Here is a 22,323-nt window from a genome sequence, read left to right on the forward strand (position 1 = left end):
AAACCTCTTAGGTTGTCTCCTTGCCTAAGTGTTTAGACTAAAGTGTTCATGTTACTGTCATAACACAGCGCATGTTCACTTCAGTTACCATGGTTACACCTTACTAGGGGTGTGTGGAGACATCATTATCTGTATCTGTATCTGTTCAACCAACAGAATGATCTATATATTTGTCTGTATTCGGACACAGAGGACCATCAGTCTAATTTTGACTTCCCACCATTACCAGAGATGTCCCTGTCTGTATTAATGTCAATAAATTGTGTCTGTAATAAATGTTGTGTATAAGGTGTGTTTTGGTAGATCTCAGCCTACCTTCCACACTGCCATTGATGTTGGAACTGGATTTGAAGAAGTCATGCAGCGAACACACACAATGCGATGGGTGACCCACAGGAACACACATGCATTTATTTCTTTTGGGTGGGTTGCCGATAAAATGTCTTCTCTGCGCTTGACCCATCCCGTCATGGGGCACGCACCCGGGGACCTATCCAAGTGTTCCTGTCCATCTTTGTCAGGGACGCGACAGTGTATTCTGCTTTTCCATTGGGTTCATCTCTTTTTCTCAAGGGGAAACCCTTGCGAGTGCAGGGAGAACATGCTAACTTCACACAGAAAGGCCCGGAAGATACCCCACTCGGATACCTGGCAACCCGGCCAGCAACCTGGTCCCCAAGTTGGAATCTAACCCAGGACCTTCTTGGTGTAACACATATTGAATGGAGCAACGGTGAAAAGGCAAAAAGGTGACAGTGTTAACCACTACACCACCATGTTGCCTAATATATAAATATACTCTATGAAACTTTAAAGTCACTAGTAGGTCGTATACCCTTGTGAAAAAACCACATTGTTACTCGCAATTCAAGTGTGGCTACAAGGCTCATTCTGCCAGTGGTTTCGGCAAGTCGGATCATGCCGCCATCTTTCTTTCTCCGGAGTACAAACAAAGTATCAAACGCACGCCGGTAGTCTCGTGAGAGGTGCAGAAATGGTCTGTTGAATCGGAGGAGGCGCTCCAAGCTGGACTGGAATGTACAGACTGGAGTGTGTTCCGCGATAACACAGATAACATAAATGACTACACGGAGACAGTGCTGGACTTTATATGTACTTTGGTGGAAGAAACAATCCCCACTACCACAATTAGAGTTTACCCAAACCAAAAACCCTGGGTAGACAAATCCGTCCGTGAGGCTCAGAAAGCACGAACTGCAGCCTACAACGCCGGGCTTGTGGCAGGCAACATGAATGACCACAAGGTGGCGAGATACAACGTCAGGAGAGTAGTAATAGAAGCAAAGAGGCGCTACAGGGATAAAATTGAACTTCTATATGAACAGGCTGACTCTAGAGCTATGTGGCAGGGCCTCAGAACGATGACAGATTACAAAGGCACCTCCCTCAAGCTGAACAGTGACATCTCCTTAGCAAATGATCTCAACACCTTCTATGCGAGGTTTGAGGCTGGGATTGATTGATTGATTGATTGATTGATTGAAAAGTTTATTAACAGATTGCAGAATGGGTACAGTACAGTACAGCTCAATACATACAATTGTTAAGGGGATGCAGACCAGAGAAAGACTTTCGTCTTGTTTACATCAGGGTCCCCCATTTTCAATTCATCATTGATTAACAACACCAGCCTACAAGCCACTGCAATGGAGAGGGGGGGGGGCTGCTGAGGGAGATTCAGTGTTCAGGGTAACAGAACATGAGGTGAGGAGGACCTTTAAGAAAGTGAATATCAGGAAGGCAGCAGGACCGGACGGTATCCCCGGCCGCGTCCTAAAAGTCTGTGCCGACCAACTGGCCCCGGTATTCACTGGCATATTTAACCTGTCCTTGGAACAAGCTGTCATCCCCACCTGTCTGAAGAAGTCCACTATCATCGCTGTACCCAAAAAATCCAAGCCTGCTTGCCTCAACGACTACCGCCCTGTAGCTCTCACCTCTATAGCCATGAAGTGCTTTGAGAAGCTAGTAAAGGGCTACATCTGCTCCGACCTCCCCATCAACCTGGACCCCCTGCAATTTGCATACCGCCCCAACAGGTCCACGGAGGATGCCATTGAATTGAATTGAAAAGTTTATTAACAGATTGCAGAATGGGTACAGTACAGTACAGCTCAATACATACAATTGTTAAGAGGATGCAGACCTGAGAAAGACTTTCGTCTTGTTTCCATCAGGGTCCCCCATTTTCAATTCATCATATGACACACACGACATACAGATAGACAGTACTGCTACATCTATACATTTATGACATACCAGATTTTCAAATACAGTACTGTTTGTGATACTAAAAAAATCCAGAAAAAGAGTGTATATACATTCGACATAGAAACTGTGCATTGGGGAGGTTGGGTAGGTGGGGTGGGGCTGTACATTGGAGGTGGGGGGGGGGGGGGGGGTGGGTAGGGGGGGGGACACTGTACATTGGAATACTGACATACATTTGACATAGAAACTGTACATTGGAGGAGGTTGGGTAGGTGGGGTGGGGTTGGGTGGGGCTGTACATTGGAATACTGACAAAGCCATGCTTGGTCTTTATTGTACAACTGGGTTAGGACATTTGTAGGGGCCAGTTTTGAATTGCAGTCTCCCGTAGGTGTTCTTTGAGAGTGTTTTTGAAGGTGGGTAGTGATTCACATTCCTTTACAGCTTTGGGTATGGCGTTCCACATTGTTGTGGCATAATTGCGAAACGTGTTTAGTCCCTTGTTTGAGCCGAATCTGGGTTTTACATGATTTGTGGAGCTCCCTCTGGTGTTGTGATCGTGGTATTCACTGACCTTTGGGAAGTATTTTGACATGTACATGGGTACCTTGGTCGTGTAGTGTATCTTGTAGACCAGGCCCATTGCAAGTTGCTGTACTCTGTCGTCTACTCTAAGCCATCCTAGGTTGGCAAAGTGTGCAGGGGTGAGGTGGGTTCTAGCCCATGTGCTTCACACAGCAGCATCACACCTGGACAAGAGGCAGGGGCAGGGGCGGACCTTCCTACAGGTGATATAGGCGGTCGCAAATCTTTTTTTTCTTTTTCTTTTTCTTTTTTTTTTCTGCACAGTTTTGGCGCCCCCCTCTATATCTGCAACCATTATTTTTACATAAAATAAATTCTAACATAAGGGAAAATGAGCCAAAAATCTAAAACGGTCGGTCGGTCTGAACCTCATGCTTTAGGTGTTCACAATCAGAACATGCTAGAGCGCTGTGCATTGATGGGTATCGGTCAAGTGTTTATAGAATTGAGCGTTGAGGAAAGAAAGACTAACGTTAGAGAACTATGAAGAGGCAAAAGCCATCCGGCCATCCAGTTTAAAAAGAGAAGAAAAGAAGAAGACGAGAAACGTGCCAAGGTGAAAGGTATGCAATTTTGTACAACTTCCAAGACCTGCCACACCAAGAGCTGATGAAGCAAGCAGAGGCACTTCAGATTCAGAAACACATTGGTAATTGTTGCAGCAATACAGTGTATGCATTTTCTTTTCTTTTTTCAAGTTTTCAAGTTTCAAGTTTCTTTAATAGTTGTCATACAGAAGTACAGAATACTTTTGTACAAAATGCTTCTTACTGTTGCGCTCCAGAGACTGTGCATGACAAGATAAGTATGAAATAAAAACATAGTAAAAATTAGAAGAAAAAAAAGAGGTCACAGTGTTCAGTTTAGACATATGTACAATGTTCGTAGACGTAGTTACCATACAATATACAATACTGTGCAGTGTACTAATATACAATACTATATAGTGCAAGGCATAAATGGACGAGGTGCAGTTTAGGTACAATTCACAGTAGGTGTACGAGTTGTAGTGCAAATCCTTTATCAATAAATATAAAGTGTAAGTGTGTTTGTGTGATCTAAAGTGTGGAGAGTGGGTGCTGCAGTGTGTTGTTTGTTTGAGTGAGTGTGTGTGTGCGTGTGGGTGTGTGTGCTGTGTGCATTTGATGGTTGTTGCATAGTGATTATTGTTCGTTTAGCGATTATTGTTCGTTTAGCAGCCTGATGGCCTGGGGATAGAAGCTCCTTCTGAGTCTTTCTGTGCTCGCCATAAGACTCCGGTATCGCTTGCCTGACGGCAGCAGTTCAAAGTTTTCACAGTAAACAACACCAACACAGACACATGACAAGAAACGAAACAGTGCAGACTTTATATATAAAGTGAAGAGTGCAGAGTTCCAGTACGGACTAGTGCAGTCAGGGCCGCCTCAGGGGGTATGCGAGCAGTGCGGTCGCACAGGGCCTCGCGGGAAGGGGGGCCTCGCAAAAAAAAAAAAAAAAAAAAAAAAAATATTAATTTTTTTTATTATTATTTTTTTTTTTTTTTGCGAGGCCCCCCTTCCCGCGAGGCCCTTTTTCATCACAGACCTAAAATCTAGTTTTGCTTATATGCTTATATATTTCACATTAGACACGTTTGTAGAATGACTTGTTCCTGGGTCTGCACCTGGGTCACTATTGGAGCTCTGGTGCTCTGCAGCAGGCATTGGTTTCAATGAGGGGAGGGGTTACACTATTCTAAAGCGTCTGACTATTCCGCGCGGCGTGCGTGCAGCATTGGAGTTTATCCGAGCCAAGGTGAAGAGGACATCGTTCGGCAGATGGACTGAAGATGAAAGTTGTTGCATGTTAGACAGTTCAGTCAGGCTAGCCATCCCGGCTAAAGACAGGGACAGCTAGTTAGCTTTAGCTAGGTCCGCCCCTGGGCAGGGGAACTATGTGAGAATGCTGTTCATCGACTACAGCTCAGCATTCAATACCATAATAGTCCCCTCCAAACTCTTAGCCAAGCTCATGGACCTGGGCTTGAACTATGACCTCTGCCAGTGGGTCTTGGACTTCCTGACGGGCAGACCCCAGGTGGTGAGAGCAGGCAACTGCACCTCCTCATCCATCACCCTCAACATAGGGCCCCCCCAGGGCTGTGTTCTGAGTCCCCTCCTCTACTCCCTGTAATAATAATAATAATAATAATAATAATAATAATAATAATAATAATAATAATAATAATAATAATAATAATAATAATAATAATAATAATAATAATAATAATAATAATAATAATAATAATAATAACTTTATTTGTATAGCACTTTTCATACAGAGGTTGCAGTTCAAAGTGCTTCACAACAGTACAAAATACAGGCATAAGCGAGCATAAAAATGTAAAATGTAAATACAAAGAGATAGAGAGGTAGCAAGGTTAGGCAAATCACAGTTCTTCAACAATACAAATAATAAAATAGAATAGATTAGATAGAGTAAAAAAGTGCGGTTTGATTCAGTTTAAAATAGGCTAAAAATAATAAGATAGAATGGACAGTAAAAAGGGTGATAAGATTGTTCAATAAAGAAAGAAAATATATAACAACAGAGCAGTGTATCGCTCTTAGTACTTTGAGTTTCCATCGCTCTTAACACTTTGAGTTTCTTTACAAAGTACAGTTCTAAGTTACCTTAAAGAACAACAGAGCAGTGTGTCGCTCACAACAACAGAGCATCACTCTAACATCATAGAACCGACATGTGAATTTCATTGGAAGTGTATGAAAGTAGGTAGGGTAAGAATATAGCAAGGTATGGTAAATCACAGTGTTTCACATTAGGATCTAGCATCCCAATAGGCTCTCTGTTTACAGTTTGATTCAGTAATACAAATAATAAAAATAGTTTAAAATGATTCAGTTTAAAAATAGTCATCAGTAAGAAGTAAAAAGTGTGATAAAATAGTTCTCTTAAAATTACAGTGCATACAGTAGGAGGTATAGTGAGATAAAATTAGCATAGAACCGACACATGAATTTGATAGGCAGTGTATAAAAGTAGGCAGGGTAAGAATAGTGCAGGTAAGTACAATTTGTGTCAGGATATCCCTGATGTTTCTATAATAATATTTCCCCTTGCCACTAGGTGGTAGCATATATCTATCTTCAAATATTTGCCTGCATTACCCCACAGTGAAATGCCTGAGCAAAGAGATAGGTTTTAAGCTGTCTTTTAAAGATGTCTAGCGAGTTGGCTTCTCTGATGTTTTGGGGTAGTTTGTTCCACAGTTTTGGGGCATAGTTGATAAAGGCTGCATTACCGATCCTCTTTTGACTGTTTCTGGAGCCTCTAGTAGTCCAGCAGCTGATGATCGCAGTGTTCTTGCTGGTGTGTAATTTATTAGAGTGTTGGGTAGCTAGGTCCCTGTCCATTTAGAACTTTGTATGTAAGGAGAAGGACCTTAAAGTCAATTCTAAATGTTACAGGAAGCCAGTGTAAAGCAGCTAAGACTGGACTAATGTGCTCTCTCCTTTTGGTTCTAGTTAGCATTCGGGCTGCAGAGTTTTGGATTAGCTGAAGCCTTGCTGTGGTTTTCTTAGGGAGACCTGTGAAAAGTGCATTACAGTAGTCTAACCGGCTAGATATGAATGCATGAATTAGCTTCTCAGCATGTTCTGATTAATAAATGGTCATACTTTTGCTATATTTCTGAGATGGAAGAACGATGTTTTCGTCACTTTGCTAATATGAGAATTGAAGTTCAGTTCTGAATCTATGATAACCCCGAGACTAGTGACCTCAGATTTGATCCAAGGGGTTAGTCCTCCCAGGTTCTTTATTAATGTTTCTTTTTTAGTTTTGGGGCCGATAATTAGAATTTCAGTTTTGTTCTCGTTTAGTTTCAGGAAGTTCTTACTCATCCATTTATTTATTGCAAGTAAGCAGTCTGTAATGGAGCTAATCGCTGTATCATTTGGTTCAGCAGATATGTACAGTTGTGTATCATCTGCATAGCTATGGAAATCTACATTATGGTCTCTGATGATATCACCCAGCGGTAACATGTAAAGGGAGAAGAGTAAAGGCCCTAAGCAACTCCCTTGTGCAACTCCATAGTTGTTGACGTATATAACAGACATGTGATCTCCTAGTTTAACATAGAATTTCCTCCCTCTGATGTATGTTTTAAACCAGCCAAGCACATGTTCTGAGAAACCGACATGGTTTTCAAGACGATCGATTAGAATATCGTGATCGATTGTATCAAATGCTGCACTTAGATCTAGCAGGATAAGGATGGAGATCTTATTCTCCGAGTTTAGCCTGAGGTCACTGATTATTTTGGTGAGGGCAGTTTCAGTGCTATGATATTTTCTGAATCTTCTGAATTCTGAATTCTTCTAAGATGTTGTTTTCTTCAAGAAAGGAATTTATTTGAACTGAAACTATCTTTTCAAGTACTTTACTAATGAATGGTAGGTTGGATATTGGATGATAATTTGCCATTACATTACTATCCAAGTTAGGTTTCTTTTAGTAATGGCTTTACAACTGCTGTTTTAAAGGCATCTGGGAAAATACCAGTTCTAAGGGAAGTGTTTATGATATCTAGCACAGGGCTTGAAACACAACCCTTGTGCACCCCTAGTCGCTTTTTCTACTTTTTTGAAATATTTTGAGTGTGTGTGTGAGCACAGCGGTGTCTGTGTTTATTATTATTTCATGAAATTGGGTAAATATCTTAATTTTACATATATGTTCATTGTGTGAAAAGCTTAGAATATGAAACACTCTAGAAATAGTCAAGACAGATTTAGTGACTTCTTCACTCCTAGTCGCTTTTTCTACTCCCATCCACTTCAATGTTAAAACGGCATTTTTAAGCATTTTTAAATCTGCTCTCATTCGTTAAATTCTCGATATAAATATAAAATGCAGTGTTGTACAACACAGTCAGTGAGCAAGCTTTCGACCAATCCAAAAAAATCAAAGACCCATGATGCCGATTTCGAACACAAGGTGGCGTAATAACACTGCAGACCACCGGCCACTAACCATGCAAGAGGCCGGGGAAAGTGGCTGCTGAGCCACAGTCTACTGCTCCGGTGTGTGTGTGTGTGTGTGTGTGTGTGTGTGTGTGTGTGTGTGTGTGTGTGTGTGTGCAGATGAAAGAGCAGCATGGGGACAGACAGGGGTCACTTTCAAACACGTTCCCCTGAAGTGGGCCAAAACAATATTGGGGGGGGGGGGGGGGGGGGTCGTGTGTGTGAGCTGGTGGCGTAATAACACTGCAGACTACCGGCCACTAACCATGCAAGAGGCCGGGGAAAGTGGCTGCTGAGCCACAGTCTACTGCTCCGGTGTGTGTGTGTGTGTGTGTGTGTGTGTGTGTGTGTGTGTGTGTGTGTGTGTGTGTGTGTGTGTGTGTGTGTGTGTGTGTGTGTGTGTGTGTGTGTGTGTGTGTGTGTGTGTGTGTGCAGATGAAAGAGCAGGTGTGTGTGTGTGTGCAGATGAAAGAGCAGCATGGGGACAGACAGGGGTCACTTTCAAACACGTTCCCCTGAAGTGGGCCAAAACAATATTGGGGGGGGGGGGGGGGGGGGGGGGGGGGGTCGTGTGTGTGAGCTGGTGGCGTAATAACACTGCAGACTACCGGCCACTAACCATGCAAGAGGCCGGGGAAAGTGGCTGCTGAGCCACAGTCTACTGCTCCGGTGTGTGTGTGTGTGTGTGTGTGTGTGTGTGTGTGTGTGTGTGTGTGTGTGTGTGTGTGTGTGTGTGTGTGTGTGTGTGTGCAGATGAAAGAGCAGCATGGGGACAGACAGGGGTCACTTTCAAACACGTTCCCCTGAAGTGGGCCAAAACAATATTGGGGGGGGGGGGGGGGGGGGGGGGTCGTGTGTGTGAGCTGGTGGCGTAATAACACTGCAGACTACCGGCCACTAACCATGCAAGAAACCGGGGAAAGTGGCTGCTGAGCCACAGTCTACTGCTCCGGTGTGTGTGTGTGTGTGTGTGTGTGTGTGTGTGTGTGTGTGTGTGTGTGTGTGTGTGTGTGTGTGTGTGTGTGTGCAGATGAAAGAGCAGCATGGGGACAGAGAGGGGTCACTTTCAAACACGTTCCCCTGAAGTGGGCCAAAACAATATTGGGGGGGGGGGGGGGGTCGTGTGTGTGAGCTCCAGGTCATGCACAGAAGCTTCAATCATGTACGGCAAAGTGGGCCAAAACAATATTCGCGGGAGGCAGTGGTTGTTTACGCAGGTGCGACTGTTGAAAGCAATTGTTCGGGGAGGGTGCCCGTTGTTTACCGCAGGTGCACCTGATCGGCCTGATGAAGGGAATAATCACGTAAAAAGGTCTACTCTGTCAGAATAACGGGGTCACTACTCATTCATCCAAGCCCAGACAAGTCATAGATTACCTTAGATTACCTTTAGCCATTTACCTGTAGCATTTAGCATTGATTTAGCGCATTCACATTCACATTCACACATTCATTCATTCATTCATTCATTCATTCATATTTCACACATTCGTTCATTCACGTAATTCATTCACATAGTCAGTAGTGTACTCCCTGACCAGTTATTGACTATGAACGCGACCCAAGCCCTCGCTTTGTTCGATTCGCTCGGACTCGGAGAGGAAGGTCCCGCTTCTAGCAGTGACTGTGATTCGGAAGTGGATGATGCCGACTGGGTCCCTGGTTTGGACGAGGTCGAGGAGGAGGAGGAGGAGGACGAGGAGGCCGAGGACAGCGGTGATGCCGCCGTGGTTGGTGCCGGTGATCCGGGCTGGATTGCCCGCAGCGGCTTGGTGTGGTCGCCTGTCAGTGACCTGACACTCCGCTACCTGCCGACAGCCGTAGTTCGGCCCGGGATTACGAGGTATAAATTTGGTCATTTAGCTGTACGAAAGTGTTGAGTGCTATACAGTGTATATGATAATAGGTAAATAGGACAAGTAAGTAATTCTATTTTTATTTTATTTTCATTTTAGGTACGCCATCGCTCGTATCCATGAGATGTTGGACTCGTTCACCTTTTTCATCACTGATGAAATATGTCTGATGGTCGTGGAAGCGACCAACCTCCACGGTTAGTTATTTCATTTTAGTAATTTGTAATTACTTTTATTGTAAATAATCATGTCACCTGTATATGTGATAATAAATAAATAAATCTCTTGCATATATTTTGTAGGGCGCCGTGCGTATGGCCAGTGGAGGGACACTGATCTGGTGGAGGTCAAGGCCTTCATTGGACTACTGTTGCTGGCCGGTGTGTTCCGCTCCCGGAGCGAAGCCACACGGAGTCTGTGGAGCGAGCGCATCGGCCGGCCCATATTCCGGGCCACCATGTCCGAGAAGAGGTTCGGCCAACTCACTCGTGCCATCCGTTACGACGACCGGACGACCAGGGAATCGGTGCGTCGTCAAGGACCTACGGGTGATCCCGATAAGGTATTTATTATTTCATGCCTCGTGTTGCTAATCTGTGCATTTATTTATTTATTTATTTTATTTATTTATTTATGTATGATATATGATGTGAGACAATTGTATTGGCCTCATCTAATTTTTATCTTGTTTGACTATATAGATGGCACCTATTCGCGAGGTGTGGGATAAGTGGGTGGAACGGCTCCCCCTGGCTTACAACCCGGGGCAGGACGTCTGTGTGGACGAGCAGCTGGTTGCCTTCAAGGGACGCTGCCCATTCAGGCAGTTCATGCCCAACAAGCCGGCCAAGTATGGGCTGAAGGTAATAATAATAATTGGTTTGACTAGAAGTATTTTATTTGTCATGCATGCACACACGCGAGATGGCCACGCACGCACGCACGCACACACACACACACACACACACACACACACACACACTGAGTCGCTAATGAAATGTCTTTCTGCACCTTCCCCAGTTCTGGGTGCTATGTGATGTTGACACCACATATGCCTGGTGCATGCAGCCATACCTGGGGAAACCGCGCCCTGATGCTCCACCAGAAAAGAAGCAGGGGAAACGTGTGGTCAATGACCTCACGGTTGGCCTGGGTCCAGGCCACACCATCACCACAGACAACTTTTTTACCACTCATGAGCTGGCCATGGAGCTCCTAAAGCGCAAGATGGCATTGGTGGGCACCGTAAAAAGTAACAGGACCGAGATGCCACCCAAGCTGCGCACGATCAAGAACAGGCCAGTGCTGGACTCCCGCTTCTGTTTTACGGCCAACACCACGGCCGTGAGCTATGTGGCGAAGAAGGGGAGGAATGTGCTCATGTTGAGCACAAAGCACCGGGAGGAGGAGGTAATAATATATTGAATTTGTAACGCACCCTACATTCCTGATAATCTCAGAGTGCCACAGAATAATACAATATAAATAGATGTATATAAAAAAAGAACACAGCAGAACAACATGATGCATAAAAACTAATAAGTCCTTTCTAAACAGGTGTCGCAGGAGGAGCACAAGAAGCCCCAGGTCATACTAGATTATAACCACTGCAAGGGGGCGGTGGACAACCTGGACAAGGTATGTATTGTTTTATAGTGCATGTCTGGTGTAATTATTCTCTTTATTTATCGATATATGATGTGAAAATTAGGGAGGAGATCTTTTTTTTTTTTTTTTTTTAGACTTGCGTTTTTATTGCGTTTGTATCTTATTTGGTTTCTATTTTTTCTACCGCTCTACCATGGGAGGGGCTCTGTGTTGAGAAATATAGCGGCAAATAAGTCTACTGTACCCCCGCTAGACATATTAGTTATAACCGGTCCTCTCTAACGTTAGACTCTCGGCTATTTCTGACTGCTATTTCTGACCGAAATAGTCTACCTTTCTTTTTTATAATGGCAGCTTCTTATTCACAGGTATTTTGTTATTATTATTCTCTTTATTTATCGATATATGATGTGAAAATTAGGGAGATATTTTTTATTTTTTTTTTTTTTAGACTTGCGTTTTTATTGCGTTTGTATCTTATTTGGTTTCTATTTTTTATTTCAGCTTGTTCTTATTATTCTCTTTATTTATCGATATATGATGTGAAAATTAGGGAGGAGATCTTTTTTTTTTTTTTTTTAGACTTGCGTTTTTATTGCGTTTGTATCTTATTTGGTTTCTATTTTTTATTTCAGCTTGTGGGGACCTACAGCTGCCGTAGGGGGACGCGTCGCTGGCCGATGAAGTTCTTTGCGAACATGCTGGACGTGTCCCTCTACAACGCCTTGGTGTTGTGGCTGGCCATAGAGCCAGGCTGGAACGTCGGGGTCAAGTACCGGAGGAGGCTCTTCATAGACGAAATGGCAACCAAGCTCGTCATGCCGCTGGTGGCAATCCGAGAGAGGTTGCCCCGCGCGCTAAGCGCTGCTGGCATTGTACAGGATGCCAGGCACACCGCCGCCCGGCAACAAGCAGCACCAGCAGCGGCCGCAGCAGCCGCGATACCACCACCACCACCCAAGCGGCAGTGCTATCTCTGCCGTGGGAAGAAATCCAGAATGGAGAGGCACTGTCACCTGTGCACAAAATCTGTGTGCAAAGAACACAGTGATTCAGTGTGTAACACATGTAAAATAAAATGAATTATAAAGAAATCTATTTGTCTTTTTTCTTCAGTATGTTCATAAACGTGCGTTTCGCCATGTCCAGACCAATATGCGTAAATTCTTTTTTCTAATGAGCACATAATGTGAGTATAATGTGCAGCTGGTTGAAACGCTGGGATATTATGTATAAAATGTAGAAATGAATATTTGTATGCAGGTCGAATATACTTTGCTCACAGAGCTGGTGAGTTGTGTCACCAGCCAGCTAGATCACTGTGATTGGTCACGCCCCCCCCACTCCCAGCTGCTCACTGGTGAGACGAGAGAGGGCTCGCTCTACCATGGGAGGGGCTCTGTGTTGAGAAATATAGCGGCAAATAAGTCTACTGTACCCCCGCTAGACATATTAGTTATAACCGGTCCTCTCTAACGTTAGACTCTCGGCTATTTCTGACTGCTATTTCTGACCGAAATAGTCTACCTTTCTTTTTTATAATGGCAGCTTCTTATTCACAGGTATTTTGTCCCGTTTTGATATGCTGTAAAGTATTGGAAAAAAATAATAGATATATGGTGAATATGGCGGTTTATAAATAAAAACTGACGTGGTATCAAACAAACACTAATTTAAGTGGTTAAAATTCGAAAATATGTGTAATTTTTTACAGATATCTTGAGAATAGGCTATGAATGTTAAACATGGGTAAAAAAATGTTTTAAAAATAGTAAACAGTTAAAGTTATTTGGCTTTGAACATGATGTATCTTTTCCTCTCTTAAGCCCAGTGAGCTCCCTCTTTCTTAGGACAGCACAAGGGGGGCCAGTGCTCCGGTCGCCCTGGAGGGCGGGGGCAGCTCCTTGAACGTGCGAGGCCCGGGACAGTGCTTAAGTTTGGGGTAACCGGGACGAGCGGAGGGCCTGGAGCTCACACTTAGTCTGATTTTCATTAAGGGGGCCAGTGCTCCGGTCGCCCTGGAGGGCGGGGGCAGCTCCTTGAACGTGCGAGGCCCGGGACAGTGCTTAAGTTTGGGGTAACCGGGACGAGCGGAGGGCCTGGAGCTCACACTTAGTCTGATTTCCGTTTAGGGGGCCAGTACTCCGGTCGGCCTGGAGTACGGGGGCAGCTCATTGAACTTGCGAGGCCCGGGACAGTGCTTAAGTTTGGGCACGCAGGGACACCCGGGGCGCCTGGTTCTCCTGGGCCCAAGGGTACGGCTGGGGCGCATGGTGCTCCCACACTCAGGTGGGAGCACCATGGTTGACCGACGCCCAGGACGGGCACGCATCCGTGGGGTAAGACGGCCGGTGAGAGCGCGGCGCGGAGCCAATGGCAGTGACATGATGGGAATAGCCAGACTCTGAGGGGCGGCGAAGGGCCAGAGCCCTGAACCGTGAGTGTGGTGGACCTGACCTCCCCGCGGTCCCGTCGGATAACCCTTAGGTAGGCCCCCTCTCGGGGGGTCATGGGTGAACCAACAGGTCCCCCTCGCTGTGTGTGTGTGTGTGTGTGTGTGTGTGTGTGTGTGTGTGTGTGTGTGTGTGTGTGTGTGTGTGTGTGTGTGTGTGTGTGTGTGTGTGTGTGTGTCAGAGGGCATGCCCAGTTTGAAGGCTACTCTTAGGGGTTAGGGTTATGGTTAGGGGGGGGGGGTCAGATGGCATGCCCAGTTTGAAGGCCACTCTTAGGGGTTAGGGTTATGGTTAGGGGGGGGGGGGGGTATGTGTGTCAGATGGCAGGCCCAGTTTGAGGGCTACTCTTATGGGTTATGGTTAGGGTTAGGTGGGGGTGTGTGTGTCAGATGGCATGCCCAGTTTGAAGGCCACTCTTAGGGGTTAGGGTTATGGTTAGGGGGGGGGGGTATGTGTGTCAGATGGCAGGCCCAGTTTGAGGGCTACTCTTATGGGTTATGGTTAGGGTTAGGTGGGTGTGTGTGTGTGTGTCAGATGGCATGCCCAGTTTGAAGGCCACTCTTAGGGGTTAGGGTTATGGTTAGGGGGGGGGGGGTATGTGTGTCAGATGGCAGGCCCAGTTTGAGGGCTACTCTTATGGGTTATGGTTAGGGTTAGGTGGGGGTGTGTGTGTCAGATGGCATGCCCAGTTTGAAGGCCACTCTTAGGGGTTAGGGTTATGGTTAGGGGGGGGGGGGGGTATGTGTGTCAGATGGCAGGCCCAGTTTGAGGGCTACTCTTATGGGTTATGGTTAGGGTTAGGTGGGGGTGTGTGTGTCAGATGGCATGCCCAGTTTGAAGGCCACTCTTAGGGGTTAGGGTTATGGTTAGGGGGGGGGGGGGGGGTATGTGTGTCAGATGGCATGCCCAGTTTGAGGGCTACTCATATGGGTTAGGGTTAGCACACTTGGCACAGTTGCAACGGAATATATTCGACCCTTTGTTTTGGCTGGGCCTCCGTGTGTGTGTGTGTATCTGTGGCTGTTTGCCTACGTTTTTGCCCCAACAAGTCAATTGTGAATATGTTCGGGTGATGCTGTAGCACACACGCTGTGAGGCCTGAGTTGATCCGTGAAGAGTTTCTAATTTAATTGAATTTAGGCATGCAACTCAGTGTTAGGGGTGTCCATTTCAGCACCACGGCCAGAGACGGCAGGCAACTCAGTGTTAGGGTTAGATCACTGTCCTGAAGTGCGGGTACACTCCTGGAGTAACAATGCCTCTCTTAAACACCTGTTTGAAGAAAGCTGTAGGTATAGGGTCAATGTCTGAGGTGGAGGAGTTACATTCTGAGACAGTTTTGCAGAGTACATCTAATGTGATGCATGTGAATCTTCTCATGGTTACATTGTGCGGTTTGCTGCAATCAGCTTTATTTCCATCATGAGTAATGCTGGCCCTGATCAAGGTTATTTTGTTGTTAAAGAATAGTGCAAGTTCTTCACACTTAACCGTTGATGACTGAGGAGGTGTAGGGGCAGTGTTGAGTAGTACATTAATAGTGGAAAAAAGGATTCTGGAGTTTCCAGCATTTTCTGTAATGATTTTAGAGAAGTAGTCTTTCCTTGCTAAGCGGATGGTTTTATTATAAGCAGTTAAAGCATCTTTGTATATATCACAGCCAGGGCCGCCTGGGAGAAATGCGAGGCCCTGTGCGAGATTTAAACGCATCTCAGAACACAGCTCAGAACACAGAACACATGCAGAACACAGCACAGAACACAGCTCAGCACACAGCTCAGAACACAGGACACCTCAGAACACAGAACACATGCAGAACACAGCTCAGCACACAGCTCAGAACACAGCTCAGAACACAGAACACAGCTCAGCACACAGCTCAGAACACATCTCAGAACACAGCTCAGAACACAGAACACATGCAGAACACAGCTCAGCACACAGCTCAGAACACAGGACTAGGTACAGACTCAGCGAGCACAGCCTAGCCATCGAGAAAGGCCGCCATAGGCAGACCTGGCTCCCAAGCGAAGACAGACTATGCACCCACTGCACACAAGATGAGGTGGAAACCGAGCTCCACTTCTTAACAACCTGCCCACTATACCAAGACATCAGAGACATATACTTCCCACAAATTGCAAACACCCAAAGAGACTTTGAAAACATGGACAATAACTCAAAACTCCCATACCTACTGGGAGAAATACAAGAATGTGCAAACACAGCAGCCAGATTTGTGAGCTGCTGTGACAAGAAAAGGACATCCAACGGAGTACAACCACCATAAAGACTGTACAAGAAATTCCTTCTGTAATGTACTGATTTCTTTTGTTTTATCTGTTTGATTGTTTTGTTTTGTTTGGCTTTGGCAATGTAAACGTATGTTTCCCATGTCAATAAAGCCCATTTGAATTGAATTGTGTGTGTGTGAGAGAGAGAGTGTGTGTGTGTGTGAGAGAGAGAGAGAGAGAGAGAGAGAGAGAGAGAGAGAGAGAGAGAGAGAGAGAGAGAGAGGAGGGGGGGGGGGGGCGTGGGAGAGAGAAAGATTGAAAAAGAGGACATCTTTCGGGGACATTAGATCAGACGAAATGGCCTTGTGTGATATGGGGGGCCTTGTGTGGCACAGCAGAACAACAACACAATCATCAAATTTCAAATTTGCTGACGACACAGTAGTGGTGGGCCTGATTTCTGCAAACAACGAGAGGGCCTACCTGGAAGAGGTCAAGGTCCTGGCGGGATGGTGTCAAGAAAACAGCCTCTCCCTGAACGTCAGCAAAACAAAGGAGATGATTGTGGACTTTAGGATGTCGGGGGTCAGGGACTACAGCCCCCTCAGCATCGACGGGGCACCGGTTGAGAGAGTGAACAGTTTTAAGTACCTCAGAGTCCACATATCCGAGGACTTGACATGGACCACACACATTGACAGTGTTGTGAAGAAGGCACGGCAACGCCTCTACTTCCTCAGGCGCCTAAGGAAGTTCCAAGTCAGTCAGAAGATCCTTAAGAACTTCTACTCATGTACAATAGAGAGCATCCTGACTGGCAATATCACCTCCTGGTTTGGGAATAGCACCGCACAAGACCGTAGCAGACTACAGAGAGTGGCCCGTTCAGCCGAGCGCACAATTGGAGGGGGGCTTCCCACTCTCCAGAACATTTACAACAAGCGGTGCATGGGTAAGGCTAAGAGAATTATCAAAGACTCCAGCCACCCAAACAACTGCCTCTTTGAACTGCTGCGGTCAGGCAAGCGATACCGGAGTCTCATGGCAAGCACAGAAAGACTCAGAAGAAGCTTCTATCCCCAGGCCATCAGGTTGCTCAAAGAACAATAACACTATGCAACAACCATCAAATGCACTCACAGCACACACATCCACATGCACACACTCACTTTAAACAAACAACTCACTTCAGCACCCACTCTACACACTTTAGAACACCTAAACATACTTTATATTTATTGGCAAAGAATTTGCACTACAACCCATACCTCAGTACACCTTACTGTAAATTGTACCTAAATTGTACCTCATCCCATTTCTGCTTTGCACTATATATAATAGATTGTATATTAGTATATTGTATAGTATATTGTATGGTAACTCAGTTACTTCTACTCTGCATTGAACATTGTACATATGTACATACTGAACACTTGTGTCTACGTACGTGACTTCTATTTTTTACTTGCTATACTTATTTTATTTTATACTTATCTTTTTTGTCTAGCACAGTCTCTGGAGCGTAACAGAAAGAAGCATTTTGTATAAAAGTATTCTGTAATTCTGTATGACAACTAATAAAGAAACTTGAACTAAACCTTTATATTCATTACTGATATTCAAATCTTCCCAGCAATTGCTTGCGAGCACCCGGTGGTTTATAACAAACACCCAACTGAATGCAGAAGTTCAATGTACAGAGCTAGTAGAGTATTAGTTTGACATGTAGGGCTTGTAGTAGAGTGTTAGTTTGACATGCAGAGCTTTTAGTAGAGTGTTCGTTTGACGGGCAGGGCTTGTAGTAGAGTGTTAGTTTGACGGGCAGGGCTTGTAGTAGAGTGTTAGTTTGACATACAGGGCTTTTAGTAGTGTTAGTTTGACATGCAGGGCTTGTAGTAAGTAGAGTGTTAGTTTGACATGCAGGGCTTGTAGTAGAGTGTTAGTTTGACATGCAGGGCTTGTAGTAGAGTGTTAGTTTGACATGCAGGGCTTGTAGTAGAGTGTTAGTTTGACATGCAGGGCTTGTAGTAGAGTGTTAGTTTGACATGCAGGGCTTGTAGTAGAGTGTTAGTTTGACATACAGGGCTTGTAGTAGAGTGTTAGTTTGACATGCAGGGCTTGTAGTAGAGTGTTAGTTTGACATGCAGATGCAGGGCTTTTAGTAGAGTGTTAGTTTGACATGCAGATGCAGGGCTTTTAGTAGAGTGTTAGTTTGACGGGCAGGGCTTGTAGACAGTAGCGGCCGGTGTGAATTACACTTGGGTGGTCGCGGGTGGGGGGGGGGGGGGGGGGGGTGAAGGGGGGCAAGCGCACAGCTCACAGCTGACCAAGTGGACAGCTGACGACATAACGTTACCAGCGTTAAGTCGAGTTACTACACTAGTACACGTATGATCAATGCAATAATGAACACATATATATATATCTTGTCATTTTAAACAAGTTACCATTCATTCATTCATTCATCCATTATGCGTCAAATTAACAACAACAGAGAGAGAGCGAGAGAGAGAGAGAGAGACTGAATTAACTCACTGTTTACGTGGTCAAGGAGGGCTTGATAGTGTATATTATGTCCACTGTTGTCCCACAGTCCCAGACTGTTGATGTATATCCACTCTGTCCAGACTGCATCCAGCTATTAGCCAAATAGCTTCTATTAGCCAAATAGCTTGTTAGCACTTACAGTAGCACAACACAACAGTACTGTGATGAATGAATGAATGAGTCTGTCTTTGCCCATTTCCGCGTCGAACAGCCTGCAAACTACCTGGCGTTCTATCGCCCTGCTCTAAGACAAACTCTAACCTTAACCAACTTTGAAAGAGTGCCTAAGCTTAACCGTCGAAAGAACTTGCCGTCACGCTCTAAGACAAACTCTAACGTTACCAAACCTACTTCGAACGAAGAGTGGCTAGGCTTTCCCAGTGTAGAAACTGACGTCGGCCAATCAGAGAGCGTCTTCGAGAAATGCAGCTACGGAAATTATTGACGCTGCTTGCTTAGAATGATATAGACCGCTTCAAAACGCGCCCGGTTTCCATCATAATAGATCATATTTCAACGCACAGCGAATTACGCACTGATTGGCTGCGACAGTACAGCGATGAAACCAGTGCACGCCCACTGTGAGCGCTATGCGTCTAGCCCAGGAGAAATGCGGCTATGGAAAGTATAGAGGCGGTATTATTCTCTAGCAGACATTCACTTCCTGTTCATGAAAAAAAAAATTATATTTGATATATTAACGTTATATTGTGCATTGGAAACACAAACATACTTAAAATGAGTAAATATTATTCATTTTAAACATGTTTATATTATTTATAGGGCTATAAAAAAAAATCTTCTTCTTCTCTCTTTTAACCAGGGTTAACCAGGGGGGGCGGCGCCCCAGCGCCCCTAGTGGCGAGCCGCCACTGCTTGTAGAGTGTTAGTTTGACGGGCAGCCGGGCTTGTAGTAGAGCAGGGGTCTCAAACTCAATTTACCTGGGGGCCGCTGGAGGTAGAGTCTGGGTGAGGCTGGGCCGCATCAAATATTCCACAAAAAAAGGGTTTCAAGTATTCCAAAAATGCAAAACACAGGCAGATGGGAGGATATACCCCCCCCGACACCTGACGACCGGCGCTATTGATATGCAAATAGCGAGTACTTATCTGGGGTTGCACAGAGTGCAACCCCATCCCATGAAGAACACATGCCTGGATAAAATAAATAAAACGCCCAACTCGCGCAACGACTCGGCAACAAGTTGCGCGCGGCGGCGCGGGCCGCATTAACACTACACTTTGATGTCAAGTAGGGGGCCGCAAAATATCATCCAGCGGGCCGCAATTGGCCCGCGGGCCACGAGTTTGAGACCCCTGTAAGTGTTAGTTTGACATGCAGGGCTTGTAGTAGAGTGTTAGTTTGATGGGCAGGACTTGTAGTATAGTGTTAGTTTGACGGGCAGGACTTGTAGTATAGTGTTAGTTTGACGGGCAGGATTTGTAGTATAGTGTTAGTTTGACATGCAGGGCTTCTAGTAAAGTGCAGCAGGGGGAAATTACCCAGTGGTTTTCAGAAGGCTGGCTACATATATCTAAAAACTTTCAAACACCTTATAAGTCTCATGCAGTATTTTCCACCCATTTTCAACATCAATGACAGTGTGAATGGTGTTTAGTAATGTAAGATGACAGTGTGAATGCAGTTTAGTAAGGAATTATGACAGTGTGAATGTGAATGGGAGATTTCAATAGCGCCAATCTGAGAAAGGTATTGCCCGACTTCTATCAGCATGTGACTTGCAACACCAGAGGCGGTAACATCCTAGATCACTGTTACACGCAATTTAAAGGTGGCTACAAGGCTCATTCTGATAGTGGCTTTGGCAAGTCAGATCACGCATCCATTTTCCTTTCACCAAAGTACAGACAGAGAATTAAAAGTACTCCCGTAGTCTCGCGAGAGGTGCAGAAATGGGATCTGACGTCAGAAGAGACGATCCGGTCAGTGTTTCACCACACAGACTGGATTGTGTTCCGCGACACAGATAACATTAATGCCTACACGGAGACAGTGCTGGACTATGTCTGTACTAGGGTGAAAGAAACAATCCCCACTACCAAAATGAAAGTTTACCCAAATCAAAAACCCTGGGTAGACAAATCCGTCCGTGAAGCTCTGAGAGAGCGCACCAAAGCATACAATGACGGCCTAGTGGCAGGCAACATGAATGACCACAAGGTGGCGCGACACAACGTAAGGAGGACAGTGTCAGAGGCCAAACGGCGCTACAGGGATAAAATTGAACTCCAGTTTGAACAAGCTGACTCTAGAGCTATGTGGCAGGGGCTCAAAACGATGACAGACTACAAAGGCGCCTCCCTCAAACTGAACAGTGACATCTCCTTAGCAAACGACCTCAATACCTTCTATGCGAGGTTTGATGCTGGTAATAACAACACCAGCTCACAAGCCTCGGCAATGGGGGGGGGGGGTCGGCTGCTGATGGAGGCGCAGTGTTCAGGGTAACAGAGCATGAGGTGAGGCGGACCTTTAAAAAAGTGAATATCAGGAAGGCAGCAGGTCCGGACGGCATCCCCGGCCGCGTCCTAAAAGTCTGTGCCGACCAACTGGCCCCAGTATTCACTGACATATTTAACCTGTCCTTAGAACAGGCTGTCATCCCCACCTGCCTGAAGAAGTCCACTATTATCCCTGTACCCAAAAAATCCAAGCCTGCTTGCCTCAACGACTACCGCCCTGTAGCTCTCACCTCCATAGCCATGAAGTGCTTTGAGAAGCTAGTAAAGGGCTACATCTGCTCCTCCCTCCCCATCAACATGGACCCCCTGCAATTTGCATACCGCCCCAACAGGTCCACGGAGGACGCCATATCCCATGTGCTGCACACAGCAGCATCACACCTGGACAAGAGGCAGGGGAACTATGTGAGAATGCTATTCATCGACTACAGCTCGGCATTCAATACCATAGTCCCCTCCATACTCATAGCCAAGCTCAGGGACCTGGGCTTGGGCTATGACCTCTGCCAGTGGGTCTTGGACTTCCTGACTGGCAGACCCCAGGTGGTGAGAGCAGGCAACTGCACCTCCTCATCCATCACCCTCAACATAGGGGCCCCCCAGGGCTGTGTTCTGAGTCCCCTCCTCTACTCCCTGTACACACACGACTGTGTGGCTCAGCGGAGTAGCAATACAATCGTCAAATTTGCTGACGACACAGTGGTGGTGGGCCTGATCTCTGCCAACGACGAGAGGGCCTACCTGGAAGAGGTCAAGGTCCTGGCGGGATGGTGCCAGGAAAACAGCCTCTCCCTGAACGTCAGCAAAACAAAGGAGATGATTGTGGACTTCAGGAGGTCGGGGGTCAAGGACTACAGCCCCCTCAGCATCGACGGGGCACCGGTTGAGAGAGTCAACAGCTTCAAGTACCTCGGAGCCTACATATCCGAGGACTTGACATGGACCACACACATTAACAGTGTGGTGAAGAAGGCACGACAACGCCTCTACTTCCTCAGGCGCCTAAGGAAGTTCCAAGTCAGCCAGAAGATCCTTAAGAACTTCTACTCATGTACAATAGAGAGCATCTTGACCGGCAACATCACCTCCTGGTTTGGGAATAGCACTGCAAAAGACCAAAGCAGACTACAAAGAGTGACACGTTCAGCCGAACGCACAATTGGAGGGGGGCTCCCCACCCTCCAGAACATTTACTACAAGCGTTGCAAGGGCAAGGCTAAGAGAATCATTAAAGACTCCAGTCACCCGAACAACTGCCTCTTCGAACTGCTGCGGTCAGGCAAGCGATACAGGAGTCTCAAGGCGAGCACAGAAA

The sequence above is a fragment of the Notolepis coatsorum genome (genome assembly GCF_963971535.1).
Source record: "Notolepis coatsorum genome assembly, chromosome: 3".
NCBI classification, from domain to species: Eukaryota; Metazoa; Chordata; class Actinopteri; order Aulopiformes; family Paralepididae; genus Notolepis; species Notolepis coatsorum.